This window comes from Periplaneta americana, chromosome 10 (genome assembly GCF_040183065.1).
Source record: "Periplaneta americana isolate PAMFEO1 chromosome 10, P.americana_PAMFEO1_priV1, whole genome shotgun sequence".
Classification (NCBI taxonomy): domain Eukaryota; kingdom Metazoa; phylum Arthropoda; class Insecta; order Blattodea; family Blattidae; genus Periplaneta; species Periplaneta americana.
The window spans coordinates 139,149,404-139,176,849 of NC_091126.1; the positions used below are offsets into that span (position 1 = coordinate 139,149,404).

Here is a 27,446-nt window from a genome sequence, read left to right on the forward strand (position 1 = left end):
CGACGTTATATTTAACCAACTTTCTGGAACCATATAGGCCTACTGCGTTGTGGAGTTCAATTCAGTTACTCATAAACGTACTATTATATTTCAAAACATTTCATAACTGACTCCTGTTTAGGAATGTTACATCCCATATTTGTTTTCTTACAAATTTTCGTTCCTTGTCACTCACTGTGACTGAGTAAAACGTCGCACAGTGATCGTTTTTCGCTATCTGGCCGCGCAAAATACAAAAATTGAGTATCAAATATTTTCATGTTTTATGGAGTTTTTAATTACTATAATATCCAAGGATACGAGATTTGTTATAGTTATGTTTATTTATGCAGCTCTTGTGCTGTAAAAGAATTCAGAAGTGTGGCGTTTCTTATCGCATCCCTAGCCTGAAGCCGAGCTCATAATTCTGTAGTGCTCGGAATAGTAAAAAATGTTAATTTTACAGGAGAAGGAAAAAAAAACTGTCTTCACACTAGTTTATGTCGATTTGAGTTTCTTCTATATTAATTATTGTAATGGGAGAAATACTTATGTCTCTTTTCCCAAACGAACAGATGTTCCGTAAGTTGTCAATACATTAATAAAAACTGACATGCCACTTTTCCCAAGCATTGCAGAATTTATGTTCGATAACTGTGCTTGAAAGGACGTGTTTTTCGACAATTTTAATCGGTTACTGCTGGATATGGGAGAACAAGTTATCTGCTACGTTTGTGATATTTTAAAAATCCCACACAACTTACTACTTTAAAGTGAAATTTGCTTGAAAATTGAGAAATTATTGCTATTTCAACTTCTAGTTTTGAGTACCTTTACACACGGAAATGTAGAATTGTGAGCGACTGGTCAAAAGTGTCTTCAGAAGACTAAAGCCAATACCTTATTCTTTCTCCTACATAAAAACTAGCTGCTACTTTTTGCAACTTTGCCCATTAACAGATTTCAGTACTTTCAGAAGAGGTATCGCGGAACGATCTTTTTCATGTTTGGCGCGATACAGATGACAAAGCAGGAAGAAGTGATGAACTATTTAACTATTTACTGTAAAATAATGATTTGAAAATTTACGGATAATCCGTTTTAGATACTGTTAAAATTAATTTGAATAATTTCGAGGGAAAAATTGTTCCGGGGTCGGGTATCGAACCCGGAACCTTTGGTTAAACGTACCAACGCTCTCCCACTGAGCTACCCGGCCCCGGAACAATTTTTCCCTCGAAATTATTCAAATTAACTTTACAGGGAGTTATTCCTGAAAGCTTAATTTGCATAATACACGTCACTGTACGTAACAGAAAACCACAATTTAAAGTCACACAGAGTTAGTGTGCACTCAAATGGTGGTTGCTTGACGGTTGTCAGCCCACTTTGAGGTCTGTGGATATAGAGGGAAAAATTGGATCGTTGTCGGGTAGATTTCCCGGGTAGCTCAGTGGGAGAGCGTTGGTACGTTTAACCAAAGGTCCCGGGTTCGATACCCGGCCCCGGAACAATTTTTCCCTTGAAATTATTCACTGTTAAAATTGTTAATTTTACTTGCTTGTCACTGAGTAAATTCCAGCCACAAAAAGAAGTGGCTAGAGAGAAATTTGTTTTATACGAACAAAATATAGAAAATGTTTCCATAAGTGGCTTGCCATCTAATTCTTAATATGCTTTTGGCGTCGTCAGATCGTGTAGTAAGCAGTCTCACAAAGAAAATGCGAAAAAGATGTGGAACTGTATTCAATGAAGTTCTTTATTTATCAAGATCCCGCGCCCGCTTCAGGAACTTTATTCTGTGGCTTACAGCAGCACTGAGAACTAAACATTATTGAAAACACTTTTAACAATGAATTACATTAATGGAAAAATTAGCAGTGACAACTGTTCATTATTAGTGTACGTCTTGTCATCTTTACAATTACTTTATAATTGTAAAATTTTCGTCACAATTTATAATTAAAAAACTAGCTATGTCATTATCACCATTGATTCAAGAAAAATTCGTTCCGGCACCGGGAATCGAACCCGGGACCTCTCAGCTCTGCGCGCTCTTTCCAAGTGAGCTATGCCGGGACACGATCCATGGTGCCGGTCGAACTCCTCTCATTGTAATGTTTTTACGGCCTACTACCTATTTTGGACATATATGACTTATATACGTATGTCCAAAATGTATGTACTAGGCCGTAAAAACATTACAATGAGAGGAGTTCGACCGGCATCGTGGATCGTGTCCCGGCATAGCTCAGTTGGAAAGAGCGCTCAGCGCGCAGAGCTGAGAGGTCCCGGGTTCGATTCTCGGTGCCGGAACGAATTTTTCTCGAATTAATGGTGATAATACACATTGACTACTTCATAGTAGTTGTGATAATATTCAATGAGGGTGGCGAGACCTCATATAATGAATATGTAATGTAATAGCTATATCACAGTAGAAAACACTGAAGTGATAAATGTGTGGTACATCCTTCAAAATGAATGTTTGATTACAATACCACCCAACTTAGGTCCACATAAGTAGCACATAGCTGCAGGAATGGGACGCGCCTCACTGCTACTGTAGAAGTGAAATCATTAATGTGAATATATGTGTAAATATATGTAGAGAATATATAGGAATACACTCACGTGTATCTAGTTTTAATGTGATTATATATTTTGTTATGACAAACTTTGTTAAAATTTGAGATCCCCGCTACTTATTTTATTAACACAAAGGAAACCATGTAGTGTTTTTATTGAAATATTATATCACGTGTGAAGTTAGGGGAGAGTCGGGTAGTATCGGACATCGGCTAATATCGGACAGTGAGTTTCTTTCATCTACCACACGATGATAGTACCTGATTGATATGGTTACGTTTCAGTAATGTCGCATAGAGAAACGTAACCATGTCATTCAGGTACTACCATATGGTGGTGGATGAAAAAAACGCACTGTCCGATACTACCCGATGTCCGATACTACACGACTCTCCCCTAAGAGTGCAATTAAAAGAAAAAAATGATTTTTTCCATGTATTTTACTTATATATTTCATACATGCAATGATGAAGACCTGAAGTTCTACGGTGTTGTTGCCTATAGAATACCTATTAATATATCTGTGATTGAGAGTTAATATTAAGCCTAAATTGAATTCGAGTCATGTCAATATGGATAAGAAAAATGCTTAAGGTATGTACAAATTGTTATTTTAATGTTTCTGCATCATTTTAATACTGAATCGAATTTTGCGCAGCCAGATACAGTAAAAGGATTATCGTGCGTCGCGCCGCTCACGCGAAAAGGCGCGCCGCTGCAGTTACACTGGCTGCCGTTAGAGGGAGTAGACCTACGTAGGCGGTCTCTTCGTGTTGCTATGGAAACCAGACCAAAACAATGGCTAGGCTACATGACATGTGACGGTGCGGCAGACAGAATGGTCAGTAGCTGCTTCTCCATCACACCGACAGGAAGACCGAGGCTGCCAGCTCATGTAAGTCGTCTCATTTTTGTCTCCTAATTTCACACTTTAACCCAATCACCATTTAAATTAAGTGTCGAACATGATAACCGCCATGCACTCTTTCATGTCAAATTTGGATGAAATATCGCCTTTTCTTCTATAATACTTAAAAGTATATCTATTTTATGAAACTTTTGTGCTGTAGCTCAATTAAATCACGGCTTCTATCTTGATTACTGGAGTTTTGATTCTCGGAACGTCTTGTGAGAAAATTCTTACACAACGCAGCTGAGGGAAAGAATTATTTCCGAGTTTCCGTTTTCCAACCACTTTAGTTATCAAAGCATTACCACGTCACTTGTAAATAGTCTTATGAATTTTGAATCCAGACAAACATAAACAATTTTCGTCAACATAAATGTCTCTCATTACTATTACAAAACATAAATTTTAACTGTCAGTTTGTGGTCACAAATCAAGATGTACGGCTTCGGTATTCGAAAATTGAAATTGAACATAATTCCCCATATACCTCGGTTAAGAAATAAAATTTATTTCTTCTGTTTCTGCTGAATCGACTTCCTTGGGTATGGTACGGAAATGGTCATTAAGCATTATTTTTGAGTACCGCTAAGCAGTTTTGGTATTTCATGATCAAAATAAGTAAGAGAAACTCACCTCCTAATTTCCGAATGCGATTTCACACCTCTATATATATATTTTTTTTTCTTGGACATTACAGAACTAAATTTTATGCTGAAGAATTCGATATTTTCGCGGGCATACTAGTTTTCAACATCATTGATACCTAATAACCAGTTTTTAGGTACTGCGTGATGATTCTTCGTCTGTATACAGCGATTTTTCTTAAACTCGTATACTTATTTCGTCCATATACAGCTTCCACGAGTCAATCCATCTGATAATATTGCATGTGGAATACAATATGGAATTAATTAAATAAATTGTTATTTGTAATCGAAGTCCCGCGCCGTAACAACTTTGTCTAAGCTAGTGGTTCCCGACTTGTTCCGTAAACCTCTGGGGGCCTGCTAGTTATTCGAAAGAGGTCCAAGGAACAAAGATGTGTCTTCATACGCACGTTAATTAAGCACAACTTTATAGTGTTGTTTTTTTTATAATTTTCGTTCGCTTAAGATTTTTTGAGACAGAGTTTAACAGGATTCTGCTCAGCTAATAGACTTCTCTTGGCTTGCAAGTTTTATGTACCAATACTATTTTTAGTTTCTTTTAAGTCTAATTTTCATAATCCAACTTTAATTGTGTTTACCGTTCAGGTTAAGACTGAAGCAACGAAAAATTAATCTAGACTTGTTTTTTCGCTTAGTTCTCGAACGAGAATTCGATTCATTTCCCATTCTAAGTGAATTTTGAGTAATAAATGATTATGAAGGCTTGTCCGATAGCGTTGGAAATATAAAAAGAATAAGATAATATTTTCCTTCCCGCAAAAAAAAAAAACTGAAAGAAAAACTCCTTCTTCGTAACAAAAAAGGGTTTGCCTGTCGAAAACGGGGAGGAGCTGTTAAAAATTTATCTTCCCATTTGAGATTATAATCCGTGTTTACTATAAGGACCCAGTCGCGATCTTGGTTATATGCACGACGATGTATCCCGTTTTTCCTAAATTGCAATACAACACTTAATGCCATTTACACTAACATAGAGGCTGTATATTTTTTGCTCTAGTCTTCTTGAAGAACAAATATAGAACTTAACGTTGAGCTATACATTCAAATTAGAATATCTACAACTGGGTCAGACTTCGTAAAACTGATAGCTGTAAGGCAAACACCATCATCCTGCCCCAATCTCATATCTATGTCTAAAAACTGGTTTTATTTTTCACAGAAAAGACAGAATCTGTAACATAAAATATCTTTGCGTTTATATATCTTCAGTTTATATTCAAAATATAGAACTAAAATTTAATAATGCTATCACTTAATTTTCAAATATAAATGACACTCGGGAGGAAATTAAACGCGGAATGAATATGGGAAATGCCTGTTATTATTCGGTTTAGAAGCTTTTGTCATCCAGCCTCTTCTCAGAAAAACTGAAAGTTAGAATTTACAAAACAGTTATATTATCGGCTATTCTGTACGGTTGTGAAATTTGGATTCTCACTTTGAGAGAGGAACAGAGGCTAAAAGTGTTTGAGAATAAGGTGCTTAAGAAAATATTTGGGGCTAAGAGGAATGAAGTTACAGAAGAATAGAGAAAGTGCACTGATTGCATTCTTCATCTGACATGATTAGGAATATTAAATCCAGACGTTTGAGATGGGCAGGGAATGTAGCACGTATCGGCGAATCCAGAAATGCATATAGAGTGTTAATTGGGAGACCGGAGGGAAAAAGACCTTTGCGGAGGCCGAGACGTAGGTGGGAGGATAATATTAAAATGGATTTAAGAGATGTGGGATATGATGATAGAGAAGTGATTAATCTTGTAGAGGATAGGGATCGATGGCGGGTTACGTGAGGGAGGCAATGGACCTGCGGGTTCCTTAAAAGCCATTTGTAAGCAAGTAGTAATGCATTCATAATGAATAGGGTATGTTTACCGACCTGAATAAAAGAGTTTGGAAACTATTGGTCTAAGGTATCGTGACTAGACTCGCGTTAAGAAATGAACGCTGCACAGTGGTCCAAAACGTAAATGTAGCGGGACTGAATTAATAACTTCTCTTCTAACAGATTTTTATAACACTTTGTAAAACAGTTACAAGTAGTATATTTGTTTTGTGTACAAACTCTCAATGCGTTTGTGTATGAGAAACTATTTTATTATAGGGAATGAATTTAGACAAAACTGAAGCCATGAGAAGCAAATCTCCAGTTTTTTCTTATTTTGAGAAAATCGATTTATTTGTAATATTGTCTCATATATGCTACACAGGTCAATACTATTTTCATCAGTGTTGCAGTTTACGGTAGGTATGGTGCTGATAAGGTGTCATTTCCATGCTTCACATACTTCGTTTACAATTACATTTTAGAAGTTGTGGAATTTTGTTGTTTTGCAACTCAGTAAATAAAGAAGACATACTATTTCTCTTTATATTATTTTCAAAAGAAAATAAGAAATTAATAAACTTACTGATACGAATATTATATGTTACATAAACAAGTATAAATATAATGTAACATATTATTACATAGCTTTCCTTACTTATCATCAGTGTTCCTTCGCTTTCACTATCAGTGTTATATTTTCACAAGTCCCATATTATTTTATTTAAGATACGTTTAAATACAGCTTTAAACTACACTGGTACGCTTTCTATATATTTAGAAATGTCTTTTTCCGTAGGTTGCTTTACAGGTATTTTATTCTGGTATGCTGGATCAAGATCTTTTTTACTTGGACAATTTATCTTGAAATGGAATGTGTCACTTAAATATTGCTGACTGTAGTCGATATTAAAATAATGTTGTCACTGTATTTGATAATCTTGTACGTTGTCACAGCCCATTTAATTTTTGTCACGGCGACCTATAGGTATTGGTTTGCGGTCCTTAATTTGACACAGGGCTCCAAGCCTTAAAATAAAGAAACAAGCAGTTGTGTGCTTTTGCAACACTGCGCGCTTCATTGATGGTAGTTATATGATCAGCAAAAGAGCATAGGTTCCGATTTTGTAATGTGAAATTTATGTTGTTTTGCATCTCATGTCATGCATAGATATGCAAGGAACACGATTCTGTGCTTAACTCAATTTGGGCAAAAAGTGGATTTATGCCGTATTGTATCTCGCGGCTTGAATTATCAACTTCTCTCCTAACAGATTTTCATCAATCTGTATATAGTAGTTACATATAATATATTTGTATTTTGTACACACAATCATTATATTTACCTAAAAGAAACTACTCCATTATAGGGGATCAATTTAGACAAAATTATCAACTTTTCTTCTAACAGATCTTCAAACTTTATATAGTCGTTACAAGTAATATATTTGTTTTGTATAGAAACTCTCATTACATTTTTTTTCGAAAAGAACTACCCCTTTATAGGGAGTGAAATTAGACAAAATTAATAACTTTTTTCCAGATACAACAGATTTACATGAAACTTTGTAGAGTAGTTACAGGTAGCATATTTGGTTAGAGTTATGCAATAAGAGACCAAGCGCCAAAAACCTGTTTCGAAACACTGGCCAATAAAATAATTTTTTATAAAACATTTTATGCAGGAAGTATTAAAACATTCATACTATTACAAAAAATAGCACAAACAATACCAAAAGAAGGCTAACCGAATTTTGATGAGACCAGCAGTTGAATTAATATTTCAAAGCAAAATAAATAAATAAATGAATTTTATGCAATAAACGAATGTTTGCTTATAGATAGCAGCAAAATTCAGAAATCGCATTCTTGATTTTTTCAGAGTTAAATTAGCATGCCATCAACAGATCTGTGCGATTATCTCATTTTTTTCAAATTGTCGGTTGGTCTATTATAGCGTAACTCTGCCTATTTGTACTACATAAAAAATCTTACTACATTTGTGTAAGAGAAATTATCCCTTTACAGGTGGTACAGGTAGACAAAGTTAATAACTTGGCTTCTGCGTAACAAATTTTCATATATTAATGTGCTGCTGTTAAATGAGTTTATATTCTAATAAAATGGAATTACTTTAGGGATATACGGTACTGGCGACGAGCATGGTTGAAATATTATTTTTTGTATTTTGTAGCCCTTGGGGAGGCCAAGGCGTAAATGGGGGTATAATATTAAAACAGATTTGAGGAACGTGGGATATGATGGTAGGGACTGGATTAATCTTACTCAGGATAGGGACTGATGGCGGGCTTATGTGATGGCGGAAATGAACCTCCGAGTTCCTTAAAAGCCATTTGTAAGTATGTAAGTAAGTTTTTCGGAGTGGTTTCTCTTTGTCTTTTATTACAGATGCTGCATCCCTGCACTCCACAAAGAGAGAAGACGCACTTCTTTTGATCTCTCCTTCACAAATGACTATTAATCTACGCCTTGTGTTTAAATTGCCTTCCGAAAATTATTTTCTTGGTCTTCCAACAGATAATGCAGTTGGAGTAGTCTCTGTGGTACTACGTGAACGTAATAATATTCCGGGAAATGTATTTTTGAATTGAAGCATTTTCGATAGTTTGACACAAATCTCTCGCATACTACATTGCAATAATCTCACTATAGTCCTATAGTATTCTATTTTTTTTTCTTCACATAATTACACAAATCATTCACTGTAAACTTTTGTTCTGAAAGAGTTCCACATAAATCACCATACTTAATTTGACTCCTGTTTTTAGACTTCGTGGTTTCCTCTAGAAATAAAAAAGTAAAGGACCGTTCTGAATTTTTATATAATAGTAAATAATAATTGTTTATGCCATCCTAGCATTAAAAAAAGGTTGTTACTACGAAGAAAATCGTGCGTAATTGGCTTATTACAGCACGCGTGCCGATAAAAGCAATGACGTATTTGCTATGACGTAATACCAGAACGCTTGCCATCTTAGTTATCGCTTTTTACGCGCGACATAACAAGATATGAAATGCAGGACAGAAGGTAACGTATCGTTTATTTCCAATTTTTAACAATTTTGTATCGCTTTTGTAATATCACATGAAACAGTTCTCTGGTTCAGGGAAACGATATTAAAAAAAAAATAAAGGAACTTTTATAACATAACCTGCAAGATCATCCATTCCTCTTTACTTAATATCAATGCCAGGCGCAACTTATGGATTCAAACATATGAAGACAATTTGTCAGCTATGGAACTCTAATTGAATTTCTTTCATAATTTCTCTCCTACACTTTATAATGTTATATCATAAAGTGTTTTACCCAATTCGGGGATAATCTTATTATGACACTCGTGAAAATATTCGCACTCCCTATCGTTCGTGCGACAAACATTCTGCTACTACTACTACGATGGCATCACAGCCCAAAATCGAGCCTTAGCCTCCTCAATTTTCTTCCTCCAATTGTCCCTGTCCTGTGCTAATCTCCTCCAGACAGTTGTTCCGAGATAGTTCTGAGAATCGATCGTTACCGCATCTACCCATCTATTTTTGGGTCTTCCAATTGGTCTTTTACCATGTATTTTCCCTTCTAAGATCTTCTTTAGTATTCTGTTCCCTTCTATCCGATAGACATGTCCGGTCCATTCAAGCCTCCTTAATTTGATGAAAGTAACAATATCGAAACTTCTATATAATTTATATAGCTTGTTATTATAACGCGACTCATGCCATAATCATCAATATTATCCACTTGTTGCATAAATAACTATTAATATATGTTATGTAAGCATTAAAATCCCTGTTGTTAAGTAAACGAATTTAACATAAAAAATTTTACTTTTATTTCGAGATTAATTTGTGCAAGATCGACGCATAAAATTACTATAAAGTAAGTTCAATTTTTAAATCTATTCAATATCTTTAAATTAGCAACATATTTACTAGTTTATTGTAGCTTTGATCCCTTTGTGTCTATTTGGTACGATATCGACTGATGTTTTCTTTTCGAATAATGCAAATTCTGGTTCCAGGATTCTTTTCTTGTTAATCGGCTTGGAAGTAATAATAAAAATATATATAAAAAAGGCGCAAGTGGCGCACTTTGCGGTTTAAAACCTCTTACAGCCTTACATTTCTCTACTGTATACTACATTTTTATTGATTTGTTGGGATATGTACCTATTTTTTAAAAGTCTGCTTAATTTTCTAGAATAAAAATGATATTCAACTTTTTCCCTAGTGAATACTAGTTAATGTCACAGACACTCAACTCTCGGTACATGTATAATTATGATATCAAAAAGTTACATATAATTTTATTTTTTAAATCCAGTACGAGTGGGAGTTTCCTCTTGTTCACACTTCATTGCCGCCACTAACTAATCTCACAATGGCATAACAGTCTGAACCCAGACGCGACGTCAGCGTCTGAAAATTCAACTTTGAGGCTCTGCCATACAGTATTAATTTAGAATACTATTGTTTGAAGACTGACTCATGATAGGACGATATATTTGGAGTAATACTGAAGCATTTTTACTCATCTTCAAGGGTGACCAAAATTATTTCTGTCCCGTTAGACTCGTGATTTTGACCACTGTGCGCTGGTTCGAATCCCCAGGAGAACGCAATTCTCTCATGAAATTTCGGCCAGTCTATTGGACAGGCACCCACCCAGGATTGCATGAATCTGGGGATATATGATAGCGAAATCCAGTTTCGGAAACCAGCTATAACGGCTGGGGTGATCATTGCGCTGATCATACGTTACCCTCTACTACTTGGATGATCGTTCACCTCTTCTGCGGCATATAGACGTGAAGTCAACAGCAGGCTATTGGACCTTTGCCCTTTATGGGCTGTCGCGCCACAATATTGATTATTGGAAATGAAACATAATTTAATGGTGCAGAACTCAAAATCCAGAAAAATAATTCTTAATTTTGTTTCTTACCTAAGATTAGTAAATGAAAGAAATTTGCAGTCAAATGTACAGTACCTTCAGACCTGTGCAAACGTTTGCCTGAAATTAATAATTATACGGAGATTTTTTTGTGGAGCTTGCGTCCAAAAGCGGTTACGTATCACAGAAACATAATCATGTCAATTAGGTACTATCATCGTGTGGTAGATGAAAGAAAGTCACTGTCCGATATTACCATATGTCCGATACCACCCAACTCTCCCCTAGTGTAGTTGGAAACATATTTTAAAGGGTACTGTTGAAATCTCGTTGGTCAGACTAAGACTCTGTATGGACTCGTACTGCACTTCTTTTCCAAAGTTACTTCTTCGTCATTCATATCTCCTTCCAGATCGCAGCCACAATTGCATATAAGGCAAGGAACTAAACGCTGACACTGGTGGCCCAACACTTTTTAGGAACAAAAGCCTGGAAATTATTTTACTAGAAATGTATTCATTTTCGTAATACAGATATCGTTCATTTTAGTAATGGTCATTCGCATTCTTTAGTTGAAATTGAAATAGACTCTATAATATGCAATTGGATTCAAGATTCATGAACGCATAAAAGTAACAACATTTCCCTCCTGCTGACATTACGCCTGATCGAGTTTTAAAATTAGAGGATCAGTGCAGCAGAATTCTTGAGTCGCCACATCATAAGATTAGGGTAATGCAATGCTATCTACGCAAGTTTTCAAATTAGCGAAACAGAATAGCAAATTTCTTGAGATGCCATGCCATAAAATTAGTGCTAATTACTTATAGAAATACCATGACGGTATGCAAGCTTGAAATTAACAAATCAAAATTACTTATGAAGTACCTGACTATGGTTTTCGATAAAACAACGAATGGATAAGCGTTTAAGCATATGACATAAAAAAGCTAGACGCTACTTTTATGCCAGATATCAAAATGAAAATGATTTTCAAATAGTTAACATGCTCCATACTGAAGACTATTTAAACATAATTAACATATTTTCGAGTCTCAATTTTTTCCGTTACGGTAACAGCGAGTTTTTATTTTACATGGTACGGCGCATCAGCTCGTACCGACCCAACTACAGCACTGCATGTTATAACTTTTTTTTCAGGAAAGTAGAAAAATGAAATGGCACCCACATTAAGAGAAAAAATCGGTGAATTCTTACTAATCGATTGTGTTAATACCATATTTATCTCTTTAGTATTTCAGTAGCAAAAAAGTATATAATAATTTGGATTTTTTCACTTTTTATAAAAAAAAATATTTCTTTTTCAGTTTTTATTGGAGATTCCATTAATATTTCAGCTTTCATTATTTGAAAATAAATTATTATTACCGAGTTAGAATATATTTTCGTCAAGCTTTAACTTCTGGTACACGGAATGTATTTGCGTGAAATGTTGCAAAATGTAATATTTATGGTACAAACAAAATTAATTTTGACTGTATCGAGATTCTTTACACTTAAGGCCTCCCCAAACAGACGCGATACGGAATGCGTTACGATAGCGTTACGATTTCGCGATAACGCAATATCGCTCTATCGCGAAGAGGTGCCCAAACTGGCGCGTCCGCGATATACGATATTCTAACGTCCCCAGCCAATCAGATTATCGTAATGGGTGACCACATATGCGGATTTTAGTTTTCCAGCCACAGCGCAAAGATCAGTTACCTTCAGCAGGTGTATATCACTTGTGCTCACAGATTGCGATTTCGGATTACTTGTAAACGAATGTGGAATTTTTTATTGAGTTCGTAAAGGAAAATCCGTGGCATGGAAAAGGAGAAGAAATGGAAGGAGATAGCTACAAAGTTAGATGTAAACAATAAGTGCAATTATTTATTTATAATTTGATGTCATACTGGCTTGTAGACTGACGCGGGGTTTAAGCTAGAAAATAAATAACTGTCGCAAAAATGCACAAATGAAAAAAAATATTTGTGCAAATTGCAAAATGCTTGTACAATATTATAAATAATTGCGCAGAAATATAAAATTAATAAAGTATGTGGAAACAAAAAGTTATGTAATTTGTTTGTCAGAGTTTTATTACTTTTAATATCTTACCACACTCTAGATATACTTATGTAAGTAAATCATTAGACGTAGGTATGTTTAGAATAAATTACTACTGAATTTACTTCACATTAAAATACGTTATTTTATGGGTACTCTAAACATAGAAATTCTTTACTAGTAGGCTCTTCAAGGTTAGCAGAGTGCTAAGGTTAGTTGTTGAACTAAGGTATAAAATTAATCTTTTTCTACCCTTGTGGCATTTAACTCGTCAATCCACAACCTCCTGCAACAAAAAGAGCAAATTAAAAAAAAATAAAGTTTATAATCAGGTAGGCGTACTTGTTATTTATTTCACGTTCTTGACAAAGAAAAGCTAAATCATCACTTTATACCTTTTTATATTGTTTATCTTAACCATATATGACTACCGTGGACTTACCTGCGCCTGCTTTGCCTGCGACGATTCTCATCCAAGAAAGAGAAGTTCCTTTTCCATTGAAGATGAATCCATAAATGACACACTTCAACCCAGCATCAAAATAAACGCGTGGCGTTCTCGCGATCTACATCTCCGGGAGAATAGAACGCAAAATCGTCGCGTTCTACTTGCTGCGATAATAACGCATATTGCGATAATCGCGTGTGTGTGAACACAATCATTGAACGCAATGAAAACATTTATCGCAAAATCGTAACGCTATCGTAACGCATTCCGTATCGCGTCTGTTTGGGGGTGCCTTTATTCGTATTGACTAATACAGAGCTATTATTATCAAAGGTCCTAGAAAAGAGCGGCCGTCCGGTCGGCCACGCTCTGGGTGTTTTCTGCCGAGCGCGTAACCATTTCTCCGGCGCTTCTCCAATATATAACAGTACTATCAATAAATGTTCAATAATTCGGGTTTACCATGCTCACAGTCGTTGCTGAAAATGGCTCCCATTTCCCGACACACACAACTGACATCTTCTGATGAACGAATGAACAACACTCTGAAGTTCCACAACATTGATAGCTTGGATTTCTTCTCGCATACTTATAGTCTTTTACTTCATGTATAGATTGAGAATTTTTCCTATAAGCCCTACCTTTAGTGTTCCCCATAATAAAAGTCACAAGGTGTTGTATCTGTGCTTTGTGGAGGCCACAAATTATTACTGATTAGTCTCGTACCGAAAATAAACTTCAATTCCCTCATTGACACGGCAGCTGTATGAGTAGTGGCGGAATCTTGTTTGAAATAAACCGACAATCGTTCCGCGTAAGAACACTACGTTTTCTGCCTGATTTTCGATTCATCATTGAGCCTGTTTCTTTAAATCTTTTAGTGAGTCGTTGTTTTAGCAGAAGGCACAGGTCTGTTTGGAACATTTATTCGAAATTTTTGTCTTGTTTTCGCACACGACCTTATGCCTTTTATGTACGTATTGTACATATACACACGTTCACACAATGAGAATTTGTTGCTAGGCATTAGTTAAATACACAATCATCACTAAACTTTAAACACTAACATTGTACACTTGAAGAATTGAGAGTTTCATTACACGACTTCTAAGCACACTGAATGCCATAAAGCTAATGGAGGTCGATTGTGCGGGAGAAACGGTTAAGCGCGCCGGAAACCACACAGGACGTGGCCGGCCGGCTGGCCGCTGTTTTCTGGGAATTTTGATAATAATAGCTCTGTATATCGGTAATGGAAAAGTTTTAATGCTATAGGCACTTTTTTCTAACGACCTCTAGACTCATCTCGGCATATCATTTTCTCCCCAAAACCTTTCTCCACCGAGATCCCATATTTATTTGACCAACACAGTATTGGTCCTTCTTAGTGCCTACAGAAAACAAAGCCAATTCTACAGGCTGGAATAGACAATAAATTCCTATCATTATCGTAAATATTGGTTATTCAGAATCATTTTACATTTTCCGTGTTTGCATGGATTACTTCATACCTCCATGAGTAAACATGTCCGTGTTTAGTAGAAAAAAGGGAGACTGAAAAATAAGATAAATTAATTTCTTATTATGTTCGCTTTTGCATGTAAACAGAAATTCAGGGCTATCTTAACACGGTTATGTCCGTAATTGGCTGTAAGTAATTACGAAAATCTGATTCCTTTTAGTATAATTATACGAAAATGATATCAAACTCGATTTTCATTAAATGTGCATATGTCCGTTTTTGGACACAAGCTCCACATTTCTAGATATCTAGGCGTAAGCAGGTATTATCTATTACTCTCCTTAGTAAGAAGCACCTTGAAGTGAAGTGTTTAATACCGCATGTCATAAACACATTTGCTGCGCTTGAGGTAACCAAAACCAAATCTACAGTATTTTATACTAATATTAGAAAATTTGTAGCTAATAAATATTTATGTTCGCAAATATGAAAAAAATATATATTAATGGTTACAGTAAACATAATATAGTTATTTCATGTACACTAGCGAAGCATTACTTGTATTTCTTTAATCTGTTCAATTTATTAATGAAGTCAAAATATTAATTCCTTTGTTACATTAAACGTCTTTTTTTTTTTGAGCAGTCAGAGAATATATTTTCTTTTTCTCTTTGGATTGGAATGAAATAATTTATGGAGGGGGCACTATGGCCCAGCACTGCGACGACCTGTTAAGGTCTATTGAGCTACCCTCTAGTGGCGCATTCTCAAACCCACACCGGCTGAACACACTAAGGTTCTCTGTGTACCCAGGTTTCGAGCAGGCAACCCCACTCGTCCCTAGGCCAACACCCTCCGTGCGTCGCCAGCCGGCGATCGGGAATGATATAGAATAATGACGAAGTTGAGAAATGGTGACTGAATGATGTAAATAGCTAATATGGGGAAAAACGGGAGAACTCCGAGAAAACCCTCAACTGCGAACTTGTCCGCCAGAAGTATCAATATGGATTTTTCAATGAAAGATCCCAGACCTGATCGGGACTCTAACCTGCGTGACAGGTTTAAGGTCTGACCACTCAGCCACCGCAGAGGGTTCTTTTTCTCTTTACTAGCGTAATAGGTGTTTTCTTTCAGAGATGTTTTAAAGTAATGATTCGGCGAAGAGAACTCTAAAGAAAAATATCATTCGCAATATCATAAAGGAATTGTAGCGAAAAGCTCAAACATCCACAGAAATTCTGCACCAAGTTCTTCGTACTTTTTAATACACTCACTTACTGTAAGTTAAATCACGCACATTACAGGGATGTTGTAATTAAAACTGTTTTGCTTACGCCGCACAGTGGTCCTTTTGCGCTATCTTGCCGCGCAAAATTCGATTCAATATTTATTTTTTATTTTATTGGGTTATTTTACGACGCTGTATCAACATCTAGGTTATTTACCGTCTGAATGAAATGACGGTGATAATGCCGGTGAAATGGGTCCAGCACCGAAAGTTACCCAGCATTTGCTCGTATTGAGTTGAGGGAAAACCCCGGAAAAAACCTCAACTAGGTAAATTGCCCCGACCGGGAATCGAACCCGGGCCACCTGGTTTCGCGGCCAGACGCGCTAACCGTTACTCCACAGGTGTGGACTCGATTCAATATTAAAATGATGTAGAAACATTGAAATAACAATTTTTACCCATGTTAAGCATTTTCCTTATCCATACCGACATGATTTTAATTCAATTTAGGTTTAATATTAACTCTCAATCAGAGATATAGGTATTCTATAGTCTAGAACACTGTACAACTTCAGGTCTTCATCACTGCATGTATGAAATATATTAGTAAAATACACGGAAGAAATCAGTTACATTATAGGCCTAAGTTTTATTTTAATTGTATTCTTAACTTCACACATGACACTAATACTTCAATAAAAACACTGTAATATGCTTTCCTTTATGTTAATCAAGTACGGTATATAAATTCATTAAAATCAGTATATTTTCTTTCCATACAGAAAGTAGTAGGTGCCTGAAATGTCAATACGTTTATTCAAAAATATATAATACGTTTTAAAACTAAATACAGGTGTGTGCATTCCCATACATTCTCTATATTTATTTCTTCACAGTAATGAATTTAGCTTCACAGTCGCAGTGAGGCGCGTGCCATTCCTGGTAGCTATGTGCTATTTATCGCAGCTTGCATGAACATTGAAGAGATAAAATAATACGGTCTTTCCAAGAAGTCAGATATTTTAATCAAACATTCATTGTAAGGAGTGTACCATACATTTATCATTTCAATATTTTCTATTATGACATAGTTTTTTATTTTAAATTATGAGGGCAATTTTACAAGTAGGCCTATAAAGTAATGGCGAAATGACAAGACGTACACTAATAATGAGCAGTTGTCACTACTAATTTTTCCTTTAATGTAATTCAGTGTTAAAAGTGTTTTCAATAATATTTAGTTCTCAGTCCTACTGTGAGCTTCAGATTAAGTTCCTGATGTGGGCGCGGGGTCTTGACAAACAAAGAACTTTATTGGGCAATAGATCCACTTCTCTTTCGAGTTTTCTTTGTGAGACTGCTTATTACACGATCTGACGATACCAAAAGCATATTAAGCATTAGATGACAAGCCAGTTATGGAAGCTTCTTTTGTATTTTGTTCATATAAAATAAATTTCTCTCTAGCCATTTTTTGTGACTGGAATTTACTCACGATTCGGCGACAAGCAAGTAAAATTAACAGCTTTTTATTAACAGTATCTTTGAAACGAATTATCTGTAAGTTTTTAAATCAATGTTTTCCAGTAAACAGTTAAATAGTTCATCATCTCTTTCTGATCTTTCATCTGTATGGCGCCAAACATGAAAAAGATCGTTCTGCGATACCTCTTCTGAAAGTGCTAAAACCTGAAATAAGGCAAAGTGGAAAAAATTTGCAGCTAGTTCTTATACAGGAAAAAAGAATAAGGTATTGGCTTTAGTCTTCTAAAATCAATATGATCAATCGTTGAAAAAATTGGTAAATTTCTAAATTTCCGTGTCTAAAAATATTCAAAACTAGAAGTTAAAATAAAAATAATGTTTCAATTTTTAAACAAATTTCACTTTAAAGTAGTAAGTTTTGTGGCATTTTTAAAACATCACAAACATAGCACATAACTTGATCTCTCATATACACCAGTAACCAATGAAGATCGTCGAAAAAATACGTCTTTAAAGTACAGTTATCGAACATAAATTATGAGCTCGGCTTCCGGCCGGGGATGTGATAAGAAATACTGTAGGGGAAACCCGGGCAAAGCGGATAAGCTAAGAAGAAACAATGCCACAGGGTATATTTTGGTGCTCCCGAAATAAAATTTCATGATATTGATTGTGATACATGTTGTCCACATATCTAAAAAACAGCAATTCGTTTCTCGTACCTACGGACAGTGATATGATTTGAGAAAGAAAATATAGTTAATTATTCGCATTGCCCAGGTGCATGGGCAAAGCGAATAATTAACGCGGGCAAAGTGAATATACCTATAACATTTTCACATTTCTATTTAATTTTTATTCACTGATAATAAAGTTAAAAGAACACATAAACACGATGTTAATGAGTCATATGAGACGATAAGAAATGTTATTACACCCTTTACAGCACGTTAGATTAGTACAAAATACAAATTTGAACACGTCGACGTTTCATTGGCACTGAAGACTTGGATTTCTTCTGCTTTTGCTCCTGCCCATAAGTTACTTCTCTTTTAACGTTTTTAATCGGTATAGATGTAAGAGCTTCAGAGCGCTCACAGTTTCTTCGTTTACCTCGTATCTTTCGAGCATCCACTTTTGGCACTGGTCTAAATCAAAAGAACTGACTTGGGTTCTCTTGCTGACGATGTTGAGGGTTTTGGTGAACCGGGACTGAAAATCTGAGTACAATTGATGTATTGAATATTCCTTCAATCTCTGAAGATAACGATATCACAGAAGTGGTTGATTCTGAGTGAGCATTAACTGTTTCTTCAGCCGCTGAAGAAGCTGGCACCCGCAGAATTTGTTAAATCTAAGCCAGCTGTCGTTTCGCTGATTTCTATCTTAAGTTGGCGATCTGTAAGGTTATCAGGAGCAAAATCTTCATCAACAAACATATTATGGTTGTATGGCCAGATAGCAGAACCACTGATTGGAAGATTTTATTTTTTCAAGTACTTTCTTCATAGCTTCTTCAGACCATTTGGCTTGTTCCGTCTTCCTCTTGAAAAATTAAACCATCTGAAAACACATTACGACCTTTTTAAGTAAAAATTAAGATCAGTGTTACTGATTTTTAATTAGTGTGACTTAATGCCTCCACTATGTAAAATGATCTAATACGCTTTATTATAATATACAAATACATACAAAAATATAGCAAACACTTATATAGTCAAATAAAGGTAGCAGGGCAAAGCGGATAAGTTATCCACTTTGCCCTATTTACTTTGCCCCCAGATGCCATTTCGCTTTTCATTTAAGGTTATATAAATATAAACGTCAATAATATTCTTCGTAAGTACAGCACTTTAGAAGTAAACGTATCGCCTATATATTACTATCACGTAACAAAAATTTTCTGCAGTATTGTGTGTTGTACATAAGATTCTCTTACCTTGAAATATTTTAAGAAAACAATTTTCTTCAAACACACGCTGATTTCTTCTCTCACTAGCTAGAATGACGACAAGTCAGTTCCAGGAGCAAAATCTGAGTGGGATTCTTCCGCAACATAACAGAAAGCGCTACCTATTGGCGTTTGTAAGAAATAGGCATTATTCTCTTTGCCCGGGTTATTCGTTTTGCCCGGGTCTCCCCTACTTCTGACTTCTTTTGCAACACAAGGGCTGTAGAAATAAACGTAAGCTACAACAAATCTTGTATCCTTGGATAATGGAGTAATTAAAAACGCCTTAATACATGAAAATATGCAATACCAAATTTTACTGTAATTTGCGGGGCCAGATAGCGAAAAAGGACCACTGTGCGCCGTAACTTTCCATAAAATTTACTATATGCAATATGAAAATAAACCTTCAAAACTAATTTCCATAGAAATATTCTTAAGAGGAGGTCTGTGTGAAGGCAAGGACGAAATCATTATAAAGTTGTTGGTATTTGAACTGAAAATACAGAAAGTTTCAGACATATTCTACTGCAATGGGCCTATTTACAGTGTTGTAGTCGATCATTTGTAGATTTGAGGCATAAATTTCAGACTCATAGTTTCTTCCTTACAGTACATAAATTATATAAATTAAGTCAAAACACATTTAGGCCCATAAATGTACACACTATACAGTGAATGTAATCACCTTAAACCAATTTGTCAGGAAGCTGAAATTTGATAGCCTACATAATTTCAGAGCTCATGTATGTTTTCTTTCTTTTTTACAATGTACAAATTTACGTAATTTACTTAATAATTTATTTAATTGCTTATTCATTTCCAATGTTGACTAAATGATACATTAGGAAAGCCCAGGATAACAGAGGGGGTTTGGAATTGAACGAGTTACATCAGCTGCTTGTCTATGCGGAAGACGGGAATATGTTAGGAGAAAATCCATAAACGATTAGGTAGCAGGGCAATATACTAGAACCAAGTAAAGAGATAGGTTTGGAAGTAAATCCCGAAAAGACAAAGTATATGATTATATCTCATGACGAGAGCATTGTAGGAAATAGAAATATAAAAATTTGAAATATATCCTTTGAAGAGGTGGAAAAAATAAAATACCTGGGAGCAAAAGTAACAAATATAAATGATACTCGGGAGGAAATTAAACACAGAATAAATATGAGAAATGCCTGTTATTATTCGGTTGAGAAGCTTTTATCATCCAGTCTGCTATCAAAAAATCTGAAAGTTAGAATTTATAAAACAGTTATATTACCGGTTGTTCTTTATCGTTGTGAAACTTGGACTCTCACTTTGAGAGAGGAACATAGATTAAGGGTGTTTGAGAATAAGGTGCTTAGGAAAATATTTGGGGCTACGAGGGATGAAGTTACAGGAGAATGGAGAAAGTTACACAACACATAACTGCATGCATTGTATTCTTCACCTGACACAATTAGGAACATTAAATCAGACGTTTGAGATGGACAGGGCATGTAGCACGTATGGGAGAATGCATATAGAGTGTTAGTTGGGAGACAGGAGGGAAAAAGACCTTTGGGAAGGCCGAGACGTAGATGGGAAGATAATAGTAAAATGGATTTGAGGGAGATGGGATATGATGGTAGAGACTGGATTAATCTTGCTCAGGATAGGGTCCAATGGCGGGCTTATGTGTGGGCGGCAATGAACTTCCGGGTTCCTTAAAAGCCAGTAAGTAATAAGTAGATCCATTCATTCATTCATTCATTCAATCAATCTTTTATTCATTCATGTATTCAATATTTAATTCTATCAATCTTTCCCTCATTCATTCATTCATTCATTCATTCATTCACTCACTTATTCATTACTCGATTCTCTCTTTCGTTCTTCCATTCACTGATTCATTTCTCCATTCTCCGATTCATTCCTCCATTAATTAATTAATTCCTCCATTCTTTCATCCAATATTCCATTCACTCATACACTCAATTTATTCATTCAATTCTTAGTGGCTCATTCACCCCTTCATTCACTAATTCACTCCTCTATTCACTCTTTCACTCTCTAATTCACTCATTCTTTCTTTAACCCATTCATTTGTTCATTCTTTCATTCAATCGTACATTCATTTATTCATTCATTCACTCGTTCATTCATTCCCTTATCTATATATTTTGACAATTTACTTATATTTCAAAAATAATTGTAAATCAAATGTTATATGTTATAAAATATTTAAGAAAATAAAAAAATTACGATTGGAATTATAGGGGTAGTAAACAAAACCTCAATTATACTTTGCTAAAACTATTAAATAAATTAGGCATACTGAATATAGTGGCGCAGCCAGAATTTGGTTCTGGAGGTTTGAAATTAAAAAAGGAACTGACTATAATACATATGGTGAAAAACTTTATTGTGTCGTTACTGATAATAATTACAGTTTGAATGAAACAGAACTCCTCATTGAACTAAATAGCTCCCCAAACACAACAAACAGAAATCCATTTGATGCTGGGTCCACATGAACAGAAATGCAACATATGCTTTCTCAGCAACAAAGCAATTATAGACATATGCAATTTGTTATTATACCATGAAATGCCATGCTAGTACCGTAAACAAAACGTTGAATTTATCTTTCACGCCACGTATCACTCATTGTACTGATGCGTAAACTTGAGATGTATTTTCTCTGCAATTCATTTCGTCACATTTTATCTTTAGGATATGGGTTTCATTTCATCTCACTTCTTTTAATGTAGGCAGATTCAAAACGCAATATGCTTGGTTTGTACGGTACTGTACTGTAGCCTCTCTCGTAAGCAATGAGTGTCTTTGTTTAGTCTGAGTGGTAGTGTATATTAGCGAATTGTTTCAGATTTGTTTTCTGAAATTAATCCTTTCAGACAGGCAATTCATAGGAAACTTGTAAAATGTTTCCGTCTATTTCTACTTCCATCGGTGAAGCTTTATAACAGGCCTGCACAAGGTTTGCGCTCTCCGAGCCGGCTCACAGCTCATGAGCGGGCAGAAATATTAGCTGCGCTCTGTATAAGAGTGAACTGGAAGAAGGGGTGATCTCGTACGAAATATACACAAAAGGAAGTACTATTACGAATGTTTATGAAATGAATTCCCGTTCAGTGGTTGCAAAACTATCTTGGACTATTATTAATTAATAAATATTTATTTTACAGCAATAATAGAAATTCTATAGCTCCTTAAATATACAATATCATTTTGTTATATTTTTATTTATCAGTACATCAAAACGAGGTTTCATGCTGTTGGCAGCTGAAAGGAACAGTAGCCTACTGATCATAATGAAACATCAGTTACAGAAGTTCGATGTCTGCCTTTATTAAAGTTGATTATAGAAAAAAATTGCTCACAAATATAAATTATGAGCCAAACATGGCAATCATATTCACAGCCGTCCAACCCCGCGTCTAGCCGCGAAACCAGGTGGCCCGGGTTCGATTCTCGGTCGGGGCAATTTACCTAGTTGATGTTTTTTCCGGGGTTTTCCCTCAACCCAATATGAAAAAATGCTGGGTAACTTTCAGTGTTGGACCCCGGATTCGTTTCACCGGCATTATCACCTTCATCTCATTCAGACCCTAAATAACCTAAGATGTTGATAAAGCGTCGTAAAATGACCTACTAAAGTAATAAAAAAAATTCAGTCAGCTTTTGTGGTCGTGGATATTATTGCTAATGTTCAGTCTTGTAAAACTCAACCACGCTAGAACTATTATTCAAACAATCTTTAGCCCTTAGGTCACATTGAAGATCAATAAGTTCGAGCTGTAAATCGTTAAATGAGCCGTTCAGAGCAGAAGTGGTGTAAGTCAAAAATGGGTATTGAGAGTTAAAGTAAACATTCTGTAAAATACAGCGCAAAGTAGCAATTGATATTCCATTTGTTTAAACTATTAGAAGTCAGTGGATAACACGAAGCACATATTAAATGCTACTTTGCGCTGTATTTTACAGAATTTTTACTTTAAACCTCATTATCCAATTCTGACTTCCACCACTTCTGCTCTGAACGGCTCAAATGTTAAATGTTATGTTCCGTCTTTTAGATTCCTCCATACTGTACTGTAGCAGTAGGTAAGCAACGTAAAACAGTTACTGAGAATAGGCTTACACACTGCATTCCACTAGATAACTGAGTGGTCGTTTCCCTCTCCTCTACCTATAGCAAGTCTATGTCATTCTGATGTATCTTCCTCTCCGTTTCGGCGAGCGGTAAACATAGCTCTCCCGCTCCGAAGGAGAGCGCGCGCTCGTTGAGCGTTGTTTGTGCAGGTATGCTTTATAACATGATTCTGACGAAAATGTAGTTACACATATTGGAGACTTCTTATGTGATCGGCAGCAGTAAAATTGTCTTAATTTGTATTACAAATCTAACTTTTCTCTTGAATAATGAATCCATCATTATTTTGACTGACGGTACTTTTAATCATGCTTCCAACCATTTCTCTCAAATGTACACCATACATTCGTGTTTTAATGCTTTCAATATTTCTGTGGTTACTTCTTTTTTTGCCAGATGCTAATACTCAAACATACAGGGTGATTCTCGAGGATTTACCGTCCTTTACGGAGCTTATATCCGAAGACATTCTGAGCAAAAAATTCCATATAAACATGGGTCCTATTCTCAATATTTACAGAGGTACATTTCGTTATTGGAACGCATTGCTGTGAACGAGTGATCTTGGTCAGCGTGCAGTCAGCAGCCAGCGCGAGCGCTACGGAAATCAAAGATAGCCGTATGCACATTCGTGGCGCGACGGGTGCCGTTCACAAGCGTGCGGCCAAGTGTACTCAAGCGGACGGAGACATTTTTTTTAAATGTGTTGTAAACTCTACAAGACTGTAAATTAGATGCAAAATTGAAATGCAAATAATTAAGCCGGTGGAAGTAGTGTGATTTGTAATAATTGTTGTGGTAAGTGCGTAAGATTAATGTAATTTTCTAGATAAAAATAGGAAAAGATGTCTGTACGAAGCAACTAAGGAGTTCACAGAACATTTTTAGCTTAATAATACTTGCCAGTCAAATAAATGATACTTTTGAATGGTTCATTCTCTATTTGTACTATTCTTTTACCTCCAAACTAAAGAAAAAATTTATTTTACAAACAATTTAAATTAGTGTAACTGAAAATATTGAGAATAGGAACTATGTTTGTATGACAATTTTTACTCAAAATGTCTTCCGAAATAAGCTCTGTAAAGGACGGTAAATCCTCGTGAATCATCCTGTATAAAATTAGGTGCTTTCTGAACAAATTATATCTCCAAACATTGAAAAAAAAATTAATAATTTCGAAGCTTTTGTTAGACTGTGAATAGCATCACACTATGCTGCCAAAATTATGTTTTATTCGGTTATTTAGCGACTCTGTATCATTTACGAGGTTATTTAGCGTCGATGGGACCGGTGATAGCGAGATGATATTTCGCCATAGATTACCTGACATTTCCTTTATGGTTGGAAAAAACCTCGGAAAAAAACCCGACCAGGTAATCTGCCAAAGCGGGAATCGAACCTCTTGCCCGAGCGCAACTCCGGATCAGCAGGCAAGCGCCTTAGCTGACTGAGCTACCCCGGTGGCTAAATTAATTTTCCGAGTGTTAAGATTATAGAGTGTAACTTTCACTTAGAACAGAGTTGGCTTAGAAAAATTAGAGGAAATAGGATATTGAACAAGGAGCTCCGAAACAAAACATCTGAAATTCGAAAGTGAATAAAATCTTAATTTTTTTTGCGCTACATATCTGATTTTTTTACCAAAATTTTAGTTACCATATTTTAGGCCCGAGCCCCTCAAATATGCTTCCTTAATATATTTTACGGATTGATCAAAATTACGAATGCTATACGTATTACATCCAAGATCTATCAACTTGAGGCCTCAACACGGGCGTTACTATGACTACAAAAATTCTGATAACGACTTTATATACAAAGGAATGTCAATAACTTGTATCGTCAAATAAGTTCCCTTTTTCCTTTGCTGTCCACTGTATTTCATTTCGAGCTTATGAAACAAATAATATATATACATACATATACTGAACTGTAGCTATTATTTGTGCCGTCTTTACATTCTCGTCCAAATAATTACAGTGTACTACGCCTCCTCTGCCACTTATAAGCACGTGCACAAAACTCGGCTTTAAAATTACACGTTAAACAGACCTGTGTGAATAATAGATTGTTCTACTTACCACGCACTTGAATCCAACGTAGATCTCCACGATATGGTGAATTAACGCCATCGACTCCACATGTAATTGAACGTCACAAATGTGTCACTACTCAACTATTTTTAGTCTTCAGAGTGTATGTTATCCTAATATGTTTATTTGCAGAAATGATTACAGGCAACTTAGCTAAATTTTGCAAGTATCAAATATACTGAGTGTTCAGTTCAAAGTGTGTCATGGCTCGCTGTATGTTGTCATGTGGCTAGTCGTTGAGCCTAGAGAATTCAATCTTCCTACGCTTCCGCAGAGGCGTATTACTTATGTGCCAGAGAAGTTTCCTGAAGAGTACTTACGGATACGTACGGTAACACCTGTAGTGGCAGGAATGTGAACTGTTTGGAAACACGTACTGAGGTGAGCTTTTTTCTTACTGTCGGGATATGTGGAGAGGGTTAAGACGATTACTTACGTATTTGTTGACATTAACTTTGACGGTCAACATGGACACGGAGCATTTGATTTGTATTGTGGAATGTTGCCGTACAAATACCCTGCGTACGACTTGCCCGCTCAAAACACAGTTCAAAGAGGTTATGGTAGCACGCAGACTTTACAGACCGCCATCTTTTGCTACGACATTCAAGTTATACCGTACACGTTCTCAAGTTCAGATTGAACGCCTTGATTAATAGGCAACATCTCTGACATAAAAGCTGAAACTCGCTTCAAATCGCTAACTCACAATAGTGACATCATGACACACTTTAAAATGAACACCCAAGTATATGGGTTTATTACCATCGAATTACTTATCAATAATTATAAGTAATTTGACGGTAATAAACCCATATATATTTGATACTTATATTATACTTATCGGACCCAACATGTCTTTGAAATTTTTAAACGCCAGTCAGGCAAAACTATTGAACACGTTTATGAACACTACAGTAAAATCAAATTATTAACAACAAAAGGTAACATCTGTTTTAATAAGCAATGCCTTTCACTAGGCGTTATCCTTAAATATGCTACGATGTCATTATGTAACAAATCTCTAGCAGCACAAAGGACTAAACACTTCTCACAGATTTATTGGGTAAAAAATGAGATAAAATTCCAATATTTAAAGAAGGACAATCTAAATAGTAAATTATACGACCTTCACCTACAACTAAATAAAGGTCTAGGCTGCCTTGCTGACATTGTCTACACAACTTGCACCGAGAGAATTAATAACATACTAGAAAGAAAATATGCAACCTTAAACAAGAAATTAAGCAGTTTGGTTTTTAACACAAAAACCAACAACCGACCAGGCAACAACTAACACTCAGCATAATAATATTGTTAATCTCACAAACCTTGAGCTTACACAAGAGGAAATGCAAATTTTGAAGAAAGGTTACAAACATAATTACGCTGCACATCGTCAAGAAGGTCATTGATGACCTAATCATAGAAACGGAGTCCACAATTCAAAATAGCACACACCAAAATAAAGAATACTTGAGATATCAATCAGCTAAGATCATCGAGAATTATGCTAATGATCATTTGACTGAAACACAAATTCGACAAGCGAAATCCGACCACACTAAAATTAAAAGATTGGGAACAAAGTTAAAAGAGAAAAATATCGTACATGTTAAAGCAGATAAGAATAATGTCATTGTTTTAATTAATAATGACGAC

At 35.6% G+C, this 27,446-nt stretch overlaps 1 protein-coding gene across 1 annotated transcript in view; it reads left to right on the forward strand.

The window, feature by feature from the left end:
• The first annotated feature begins 3,388 nt into the window (after positions 1 to 3,388).
• The window catches only part of LOC138708042 (MAM and LDL-receptor class A domain-containing protein 1-like), a 297,684-nt gene continuing 273,626 nt past the window's right edge, over positions 3,389 to 27,446 (forward strand). The window contains exon 1 of the mRNA XM_069838155.1: positions 3,389 to 3,463. The gene's annotated coding sequence lies outside the window, so the exon portion shown is untranslated. The remainder of the gene's footprint in view (positions 3,464 to 27,446) is intronic.